Raw genomic sequence first — 10,667 nt, forward strand, 5'->3', positions numbered from 1 at the left:
AGAACCCTGCCCAAAACACTATAGATGCAGATGGGAATAAATAGAACACCCATTAATGCCAAAGACATGTTTTAAAATTTTGTAATAGAAAAAATTGTGGTTCATAATGGTATTTTAATGGAAACCACTAGAATGTATGTAATGGTTTCTATTTTTTAGCAGGGTGGGTTTATGTGGAAATAGTAGGCTATATCACAAAATAAATGACTTTATAGCTGGGTTTTCACATGGATCACAAATGTGCATTGAAAATTGCCAGCCGATAAAACCTGTGCTTTAGGGATTGTATGTATACATATACCATCTAAGGCTAAATGAAACTCTTAACTGGCTGAGTTAGACATTGATTAACAAAACCAGCAAGTCCCCTCAGCAGTCATTGGCTATTGAAGTCTTGCTTGCAATAAATCTTGATTACAGAATGCTCTTGATTACATACAGTACATATAGAGACGTACTCTATGCATTCGTGAGTGTGGTGGAGCTCATGGGTTGTCGATCTGGGACAGGTGAGTAGGCTGGGAGGTAAAATCAGAGTATACTCACTACAAAAAACTAGACTACACCACTGAATACAGATGCTCTATGTGTTTGATGATTAGCCGCTATTAAAAGGGTTTTATATTGGGAATACAGGAACAACATATACAAACAGAAACACAGACACATTAGACAAAAACATTCAGGTTACGCAAGTCCTGTTACCATGCCTACCAGCCTCTAACCGGAAAACACACTTTAAATTTAATGAATACTGACGAATGACATCTTTAAATGATTTTTCACAGAGCACAATAAAATGTGGTGACTATTTAAGACAAGTATGTCTGAATGTGCAAAATAAGTGATTATTTAAACTTGCTTCAAATTTTACAGTTTGTTGTGGAATATACATTTTGTTTTTAAGTTGTGCTTTGAAAACCAGACTATCCACAAGAAGTTCTCCCCAGGACATGGACTTTTTCCATTTCGCCAACAATGGTAACAAGCTTCCATGTTTATCTCGAAGAGCAGGTACCCTAGAGCATAATGCTGTCATAGCGTGCTTGACAGTATGGATGGTGTTACCTGAGTGTTGGGCTGCAGTTGACCTCGCTTTCTGATGAGACCTTGGCTGTGGTCTCATCAGACCACAATTTTCATCCGAAAGTTTCAGGTCACCACACAGCTTCTAGCAAACCTCAGATGAAGTGGTTTCCCTCCAGCAACTCTTCCAAAGAAGTTCAATCTGTGAAGTGCTATAAAAGTAGCTCATGTCTAAACGTTTTTATTTTTTTACAGCCAAATATCTCTGAAACTTTTTCAGATGACTATTGCTTGGTTACTTGGTTACTTAAGAGTGTTTAAGAGTGCTGTAGGAACCATATTTAGATTCTTGTGCATTAATAAAATATTATAATTTGAATATAAATTTTATCTTTAATATTTTATACGTGAACTAACCTGTCGATTCGTGTAAACTTAACTTTCTCCTCCTTTTTGACATGTCACTATGGCATGAAAGGGCAGGTGTTAAAGTTTTGCCAGAGATCGGTTAGAGCAGGGGATTTCAAACTTTACAATTGGGTTGAATATACATATTAATAATTTAGGTAACATTTAGGTTGTGTAAATAAATAATAAGTGGGCTATTGTAAAGACAACATATTAAACAATTGGCTAAAATAAGAGTAATATTGGATGTATAAACCTGAACAGAAAAAAAATCATCTATTCAAATGTTATTTGTACTGTAGCAATTTTCATTATATCTGTGCAAAAACTACTTTACAAAGGCCCTGTGAGTGAAAAAAAGGGAACTGTAGTGAGAAAAACTCACTATAAGGATATAAAAAATAACAATTCTGGAAAGTATACATGACTCCTATGAATCTATTTTCTGTTTCTACTTTGTGTCTGCGTGAATTCTATCACAAAACGTGTTTTAGAGCAGCACAGGTTTGTTGTTTTAATAATTTGCAATAGTCTGACACCTTGTGGTGTCGGTTAGCACTGCCACTTCAATTTAGTAGAACTACGGTTGTTTTTTCCGAATGAAACACACAAAATAATATAAACTATTTTTGCTATAAATATTTTTTTGGGATGTGTAAAGCTTCTTCTTTGTCCAGCAAACAATACTTACATGAACATGAAATTATTATTATTATTATTAAATAATGATGTTTAAATCTCTGTGGCAGCGCATGGAGGTGCTATATTTTTATGGGTAGCAAAGAACAAACTTTAAAACATTTTTAAACGAGGAGCAATCAAATATATTTTACAGTACACGTAAACGGATTAATCAGCGCTTTAAGGCTACGTCATGAAGTTTGATCAAGACGCGGATGAATATGTCATGTGGATGTTGACATGTAAAGTCTGTTCTCCGTCTAGCTTTCTGCAGTTCATTCAAAATACCGCTGTTACATAAATAATTGTATTAGTCACACAACGCGGCTAACATTAATAAAATAAGAAAATATATAGTCTGTTTAATATCTTATTATGGCGTACAATGACAGGACAAAAAAGTTGCACGCCTTAATGTAACGTCACAATATTCTTGTCCGTCCAGAGTTAATCAATTTTTGATCTTGCATTGACAACGGGATAGTGAAGCCAAGCCAAGCACTACTTAGAGTTAAAAGAATTGCCACTGCTATTATGATCCAATCGTAGGCTTTAATTATTTTCTTACTTAAATGTGAATGGAGACAGCATGCAGTGCACCCAGTGCGTTTACAGGATGGGAATTAGTTCTTGGAAATCGCTTCTGGCGGAAGGATATGATTTTACTGTGCGCGACACGAGCAGGTGTATGACGTAAAACAGTCGGTCAATGCAGTTAACCGTCCGCCATCAGAAAACCTGTGTAACATTTACACACATCTCATACCTAAAAACACAGCCGCGGTATATTCGCGTAATTTCATCACGCGGTGAAGCTGTAATTACAGGAGATTCAACATGACATAGGGTAAGAAGATATGACATTTGTTGTTTCGCTAGCTCGGTTGCTAATAGCGGCAAGTGCATTGATTAATGATGTTTGGATAGCTTTAAAGTAGCCCGCAAGTGTTTGTCTCACAGCTAAAATACAATCTTTTATTTCTTTTATGTACGTCTTTTGGCTGTTTTTCTCGGTATCAATTAAGAAAGAATCGCACATTTAAATGTCTGTTTTGTGGTTGTTTGCACCTATTGAGAGTATTGCGAGCTGAATATGTTCATATTGAGAGCATCGTTGCACTGTAACGTTACGTTATACGTAACTGTAATGCCGTCGCATTAAATAAGAATTTGTTAGAAACATATGTTTGATCTCGCACGTAGAGTTTAGCTTGACAAGACCAGCTTTTTTGTCAACGTTACTTTATGAAAACAATTTCTTGTACGTGTAGATAATGTCTTTGAATATCTCAGTGGTCAGTTGTATGTGTTTTGATGCCATATAAACTGTTACTGATGCCGGTGCGGTGTACACTGCAGCCGTAACGTTACCTTTGTTAGGTGACGTATGGTATGCGTCGTGACTGTCGTTCTGTCATTGATTCTTAGCTTTTTTTTACTGTTTCTTCTGAACAAAAGTGCGATTATGCTGAGATGATGTATGAGACGTTTCTCTAGTCTATATTTTTGAATGGGTATTGTCAGGTGTCAATGTTACACCAGTGTCTTTTCCCCACTGGCTTGTTTGATTAGTCAAAAGTCTACGTGCTATGTGTATGCTGTTCTCACTGTATGGCGAAATGCAAACCATTGTTATAGGTTGCTGTAAACTTTGAATGTATTGTGCTTGAATCATTTTACTGAACCAAAACAACTGGGCAATAATAACACAGATTTCTTGATTTGTCCTGGCACTCCCCTGACATATGTACAGTATACTGTGGATGTAAGGTTTGGTTCTGTTTGTTTAAGTGGTTGACGCCCTTCTTAACAAGGGCACAGGGCAGGTCAGCAGATCCTGCAGGAAATACCAGCCGGGACAAGCTGGTAGATGTGATGCTCACACAGCCAGGCTTCAGTTTTGGCCTCCTCCAGTTTTCCTTCCTCCAGCTTCTAGTCACAACACACAGTGAGTCATGTAGCAAGCACAACCCCCCCAACCACCCCCCCATCCCCCCCACCCCCNCCCCCCCCCCGTTCTCGCTGTCGTCAGAGAGATGCCACGTGCCTTTTCGCTCCTCTCATGGCATGAATGGCCTTTAGTTGGCAGGCGTTTCTCTCAATCACAGCTGTGCACTTCTGATCACACCTGCTGCTCCGCCAAACCTGCAATTCTGCATTTTAAAGCCATTTTTCTCCATAACAAAGTTGCAGTGGTTATTTCTATTGTTCCACTTGGGTAATCCGCCAGCAGTTTGAGTTCTACATGCGTCTACTCGCCAACAGTAGGTCATATATCCCAAAACTTGTGTTTATAAGACATTTTCAATTTTAATTGCAATTTCACTCTACACACACTAATGGGATGCCTTCAGCTGCTCTGCCTTGTCTTTTTGGTTGCTGTGGGGTCTGTTGCCATAGGGATGACACCAGCGGTAGTGTTGGCGGCCTTGGCGGAGTGTCATTGTTAGTGAGTGTTTGTTTATGATGGAGACTCCTGCAGGGACCCAGCAGATGATGGAAAGGAGTCTGCTCTGTTGTCATGACTATCCTCTAATGAAGCCTGACTGAGCACACTGGAGGGGGATGTGTTTGCTATGCATGGATCTGTATCCATTTCATACTGTAGTTCTAATAGATTTTGGGTTTGTAATCGGATTTATTGTTTATTATTGGTTTATTATTTTCATTGGCATTAGGCTGCTGTATGTTTAAAGAACTACTGTCATGTGAATCTGTGATTCTTTCTAGGCTATATTTGACAACTTATTGTGGCAAACAGGCCCACATGATTCAGGGCAACACCACAGGTCTCAGCTCTTACTAAGGGATACTCCACCCAGTAATGAAAATTCTGTCTTCATTTGCTCACCCTGAAGTTTTTCCAAACCTGTATACATTTCTTTGTTCTGATACAAAGAAAGATATTTGGAAAAATGTTAGCAGCTGACATTTCTGGAACATCGTTGACTACAGGACTGAAATAGCTGTCTGGAGGTATTGATAACCGAGTGCCACAATTTCCTTAGAGGGATTTTGTTGTATTGTGCACTGTTTGGACACAATTAGGGCTGGGCGATGTTAAATTTTTTTTAATCGATAATTGACTTTAAAATCATCGCGATATCCACTAATATCGGGTGTGTTTGACTTCATGCAACGTTGTGCAGATGATCAATCTGCGGATACGGACCAGGAGGGAATTCGTTCCGGACCCGCCAAGTGCCAAACAAACACGCATGCAGGGACGCGTGCACATACGCGCGCCACTCGCACAAACCAGTGGTGCAGTGACTTCTTTCATCAGGTAAAGCGTGTAGATAAACCATTGCTTTAATGCAGTCGAAAAATGTTGCAGATCTCCTGAAATTTCATCCTACACGTCAGATTATCCTACCAGGCATTTTTGCGCTATAAAATCATCCTACCTGTTTATTTTATACTGTTACGGGAATATGGACTTTGGTTTGCCGAAGCAGCTCGTCTTTCTCTTGGTCTGTCTGTGCAGCGACCGGCAGAAAACAGCAGCACATTCAACTGACCGAACAAAACAGCGTTTCCAAAATTCTGTCACTGTTATTGACTGCCTGGGCATATGAACATTAACGTTCACGCTAAATCCTACATCGCATGATAATGTTATAACGCATATTTTCCATTATTATCAATTATCGTCTGGTATCATGTCTGTTGTAATCGACATCGGGATATTTGCGAGACATCGGCGATATACGATAACATCGTCACGTCGCCCAGCCCTAGACACAATAGCTATGTTTTATCACATCAGAAACAAATGATGGAAACGCCACATTTCTGAAAAAAAATCCCTTAATTCGCAATGACTTAATGAATTGTGAAAAAAAAGAGTTAATGTGAATTTTGGGAGATGGAAACACATTTATGAATAAAGTCTGACGTAGCAAACTTTAAATCTGATGAGCTAAATAAAAACTAATTGTCACTTTCCACAAATTATGTCTTTCTGGTTTCCAGGATGTTGTTTTATTTACTGGTTACTGTTACCAATAACACCATTATCCACTGCAACAACTTGATGGAAACGCACCTATTTCACTTTTCTTTTCTTTTTTTGGATTTAGTTTTGCTTCATATTTAGATGAAAACCCAGCTATTATGACACGTTTTTGGCAAGAGGAAATTTGTCTGCCCATATTGATTTGGATTTTTTGTGAGGATTGAGATTTTGTAGATTTCACTAGGGGCAAAGGTATCAAGGGTGAGGCTGCAGAAACAGAATAAAGCTAAATGCAGTATGTTGTTGTGCCTGGTTTGGGCAAAACGTCCTGGAAAAATCTCACGACCCCTTTTTTCAATGGGTCAAATGAGTGCTCTGTCTCTATATAATATTATGAATAAGTTAGTGTTACAAGGACCCAGGGTCCTGTACTTGTATAATGCATATCCAGATAACATCAAGGTTTTCCATTGCTCTCCTTCAGCTAAACACACACACACAGGCAGAGATAAGAAACATTTTGTTATGATGCATTCAAGCAGCCATTCCCTCTATTCCTCAACAGACTTTGGCTTTCATTCAACGAGGAAGAGATTTATTTGACTTAAATGAGAGAATTGAATGGTGCCTTAGTTTATGCTCTGAAAAGCCTCGAGCAAGTTAAGCCGTCATTAACTTTGCAAAGCTTCCTAAAACACAGAAGAGTCTGGAATATCTATATATATATATGGAAAGACCAAAATATCCACTGAGTATAAAGATTAGGTGAGATTCCAAGGATAAGAACCCGAATCAGTTTTGCTTCCTTCTCGTTTCATGTGGGTGGCCCTATAATCTCCCCTCACACCCCAAATGGATTTGGTCATGAGTTCAGCTGAGAAACAAAGACTCTCTTATATTAGCTGATGTCAGTGCCATGGAGAGGGAAGTCAGTATGTTGTCTGTCCACCGGCATCATTTATTTATCAGAACATGATGTGATGTCAAATTTCACTCAAAGGAGAGCATTGCATACAGCACAAATCTTTCAGTCACTTCCTCATAGCATGCTGTTATTCACTTAGAAGTGGTGTTATTGGATATTTCTTTTGTCTGTGCTGATTACCTAATTTCTAAGAAACGTGGGTCAATGTGGAGTGTGCTGACATACTTGGTTTTCCTTCTTTAGGGTCTTTGGAATCTGACCTGACCTGCTCTGAACGGTCTCCTCTTTTTAGACGCCAGAGAAACATTTTTCAAACTCTACGATCATGTCAAGTAAGTAACTTTTAGCTTACTTGAATATATCCCTTCCTCGTGATAATTTTATGTATTTTCAAGCACAGGTAAAGTGTTTTTATTTATTCGATAGGTAGTTATACTCCAGCCCCTGGGGGCCCTTTTTCGGCGCTCACTCCAAGCATGTGGCCTCAGGAGATCTTGGCGAAGTATTATCAGGTTACTTATGGCATTGTGGCTAGATTGAGACATTTTGATAAAAGGGTCATTCTGTGTCAACTCAACCAGAGGTTAACATCCCTAAAATTACCCTATAGCTCAAAGAAATATAGAATCTTATAAATAAACTATTCAGAGCAAGTTAATATGCATTAACCCGGTTATTTTTGACAGTAACTTTGACAGTAACTGTTTAGTGCAGTTGTTTTAATAGAAGGAAAAAATATACATTTCTAGTTTCAACATTATTTGTTCTTCAGAAATTCCTCTTTAAAAGAAATGAAGTGACAGATTTTTTTTAATTGACCCACATTTAGTTTTTGATGACTGAAAATGTGTCCATTTTAACAGTTTTCTCATGAAGCCATGGTTTTTCCTGGATCAAAATGAGGCGGAGGTGGTGCCGTCCTGATCTTGTACACACACACGTAGGCCTACCGTACCTTTTAGTGGCTTAACCAAAGTGACTTCGAGTTTGACATATTAAAAGTTCTAATAAAATTAGATAAAAATGACAATTATTAAGTTATATAAAACATTACTTTTATTCAACCAAACAGAAATGTTTTTTTATCAAATAAAGCTTTTTTTATCATTTTCAACTAACTTTTCAGCCCACAATTATGGGATGAATTTCATCTCAAAATGATTAACAAATGCATGCACAGTCATCCGTGAACACAAGTTACACTTGTATTTTAAATGTCTAGCGCAACCTCTGCCGCAAACCTCTGCATCGCTCTGTGAGACTGCCATCTAGTGGTAGGCCATAGTTTATGCACGGTTGTGCATGGATCTGAAGTTGTTTGTGTGTGGATTGTCCAATGCAAAACCGCGTAAAGAACGTCTCAAAATCCGAATGGACGCTCGCTGCAGGATACACAAATGCACAACTTCTCAATGGTATGCGCAAAATGATTATACACAAAATAAAACATTGTATTCACAAATCTGTCTCTATTTGTACAAATCGCCTCATGTTTATTACAATCTAAATTTCACAGATTCAAATCATACGGCATTTGTTTGTGAATAGTAAAATACAAGTGTAACTTGTGTCACGTTCACGGATGACTGTGGATGCATTTGTTAATCATTTTGAGATCAAATTCATCCCATACACAATAGCCAACTGAATTAACCAGTCTTTCTAAATGAGCAAAGCTCATTCACATCTTGCATTCTCTGTGGTTCATTTTAAATGATTCAAGGATCTCTTATATTCGCTAGTGACTGAAAAGTTCAATAGTTTAAATGAATCTGTTCAAATGAGTCATTCGTGTGCGAGTCGTTCTGAACGCAATGTGCGTTCATACTGGTGAACTCGCTGTGTACAGTATGCGCTGATTCAACGATCCAACCGCACAGCTAAAGACATTACAATGATGTGCGTCATTAAATTAAACGGAAATTAAACGTACTTGGATGCAAAACAAACAGCCGTGAAACACAGGTAGTGATGGGTCGTTCATGAACGATTCGTTCTTTTTGAACGAATCTTTAAAATGACTCGGGAGTAACGAGTGTCTCAGCGAGTGATTCGTTCATTTTGTGTTGACCGCGCATGTGCAACATTGTACCAGAAACAGTACTGAAGTTCGTCTCTCGAGTCATCGGGTCCGAGTCCTTATACCGGAAAGAGAAATGATTAGTTCGTCTCTCGAGTCATCGGGTCCGAGCCCTTTTGTTCTTTTGTCAAATAGTAGCTCCGCAGGCAAACCTGCAGCCTGTACCGGAGTCTTCGAGTCCGAGTCTTTAACGTTACGTGACCACTTCCCGAATCATCAGTCAAATGCATGATGTACGTGTTGTATGTTGTATTATAGGAAGAAATATTATAAAATGATCAAAAGATATGTGCAATAAACATCTTCTCTAAAACGTACCTTTCTGTTCTTTTTTCTGTCAGTATATTCATAAATGTTTCTTGTGGATTTCTGCATGTTTTTAGTTTTTCTTAATAACTAACTATTTTGCATAAGAACTGTGCTGGCAAAATATAAACATAAGCAACACTAGTAAAGTCAGTGTTTATGTCTAATGCATATATTACACAAGTGATCTCTTATTAAATAATTGCACATTTAAATGATTTCAATAGCCTATTATATACTTTGCAAACTGCATGAGACTTTTTAGTAAAAAACAACAACTTGTAAACGTTATTGCATACCTGAGTGACCCAAAATTGTTAATGAATTATAAATACATAACTTTACAGAAATGCTGTCAGGAAATAATTAATTAACTGTTTCTCATAACTTGTCCCTAACTACAATATAAATTATTTCTTATTATATATCTGATCAAAACTAGCATAAATAAACGTTATGGGGTAATTTGGCTATTAACATGCAACATTAATTTAACTCTGCTCAGATGAACGAAATGACTCGAAAAAAGATTCGTTCATTTTGCTGAACAAGATTCAAACATCCAAATTGCAAAAATGACTCGAACTTCCCATCACTAAACACAGGCTGGCTCTTGTTCTGCATCTCTTTTTAGCGCCTCAGTGTGCTGATAACGAAACGCCTCCGCTGTGGCGTAATGTCGCAACTGCAGTTACAAATGACAGTCTGATAAATGCACGCAGCATTTCTTGTGAAGACTCGCAACATAATTTTGGCGAGAGCCTGAGGCGGCACGACATTTGACGGAGGCAACCGCCTCCAATTTCTCTATGCAGGAAAAACCCTGGAAGCCACATTTAGATCCTCATTTCTCTAAGACTGAAGCTTATAGGGCTTTAAAAATGTAGTTCCCAAAAGAAGTTGGTCAATTACAAGAATATAAAATGACATTAAGGTATCTCTAACAGTTCTGGAGTTACTTACAGGCATGCTTATTTTGTAAAAAGAACACAAAAAGTGCCCTTTCTTCATTTTTGAGCTTTCACCATTGGCATAAAATGCATCAAGGATTTCTAAAATGAACAGATTTACTAATATATATATATATATATATATATATATATGAGTAAAAATAAAGTTATGATGTTGGCATATTTCTCATCTAATTTTTTTACCCCCTCTAATATGGCTCCAAATTTCAGGTGAAAATTTACACTTTTACCTTCCTCTACAAATTAATTGATTACTTAATAACTATTCATCACTCCAGATGTTGGTCTTGCTTCTGTAAAAAAAAAAAAAAA

At 37.7% G+C, this 10,667-nt stretch overlaps 1 long non-coding RNA gene across 1 annotated transcript; it reads left to right on the forward strand.

Annotated features, from left to right (window-relative positions):
• The first annotated feature begins 2,768 nt into the window (after positions 1 to 2,768).
• Positions 2,769 to 7,722, forward strand: LOC130547303 (uncharacterized). The gene is made up of 3 exons (XR_008961863.1): positions 2,769 to 2,962; positions 7,242 to 7,330; positions 7,425 to 7,722. It is a non-coding gene; the product is annotated as an uncharacterized LOC130547303 (long non-coding RNA).
• The last annotated feature ends 2,945 nt before the right edge of the window (positions 7,723 to 10,667 follow it).

Source organism: Triplophysa rosa, linkage group LG23 (assembly GCF_024868665.1).
Source record: "Triplophysa rosa linkage group LG23, Trosa_1v2, whole genome shotgun sequence".
Taxonomy (NCBI): Eukaryota; Metazoa; Chordata; class Actinopteri; order Cypriniformes; family Nemacheilidae; genus Triplophysa; species Triplophysa rosa.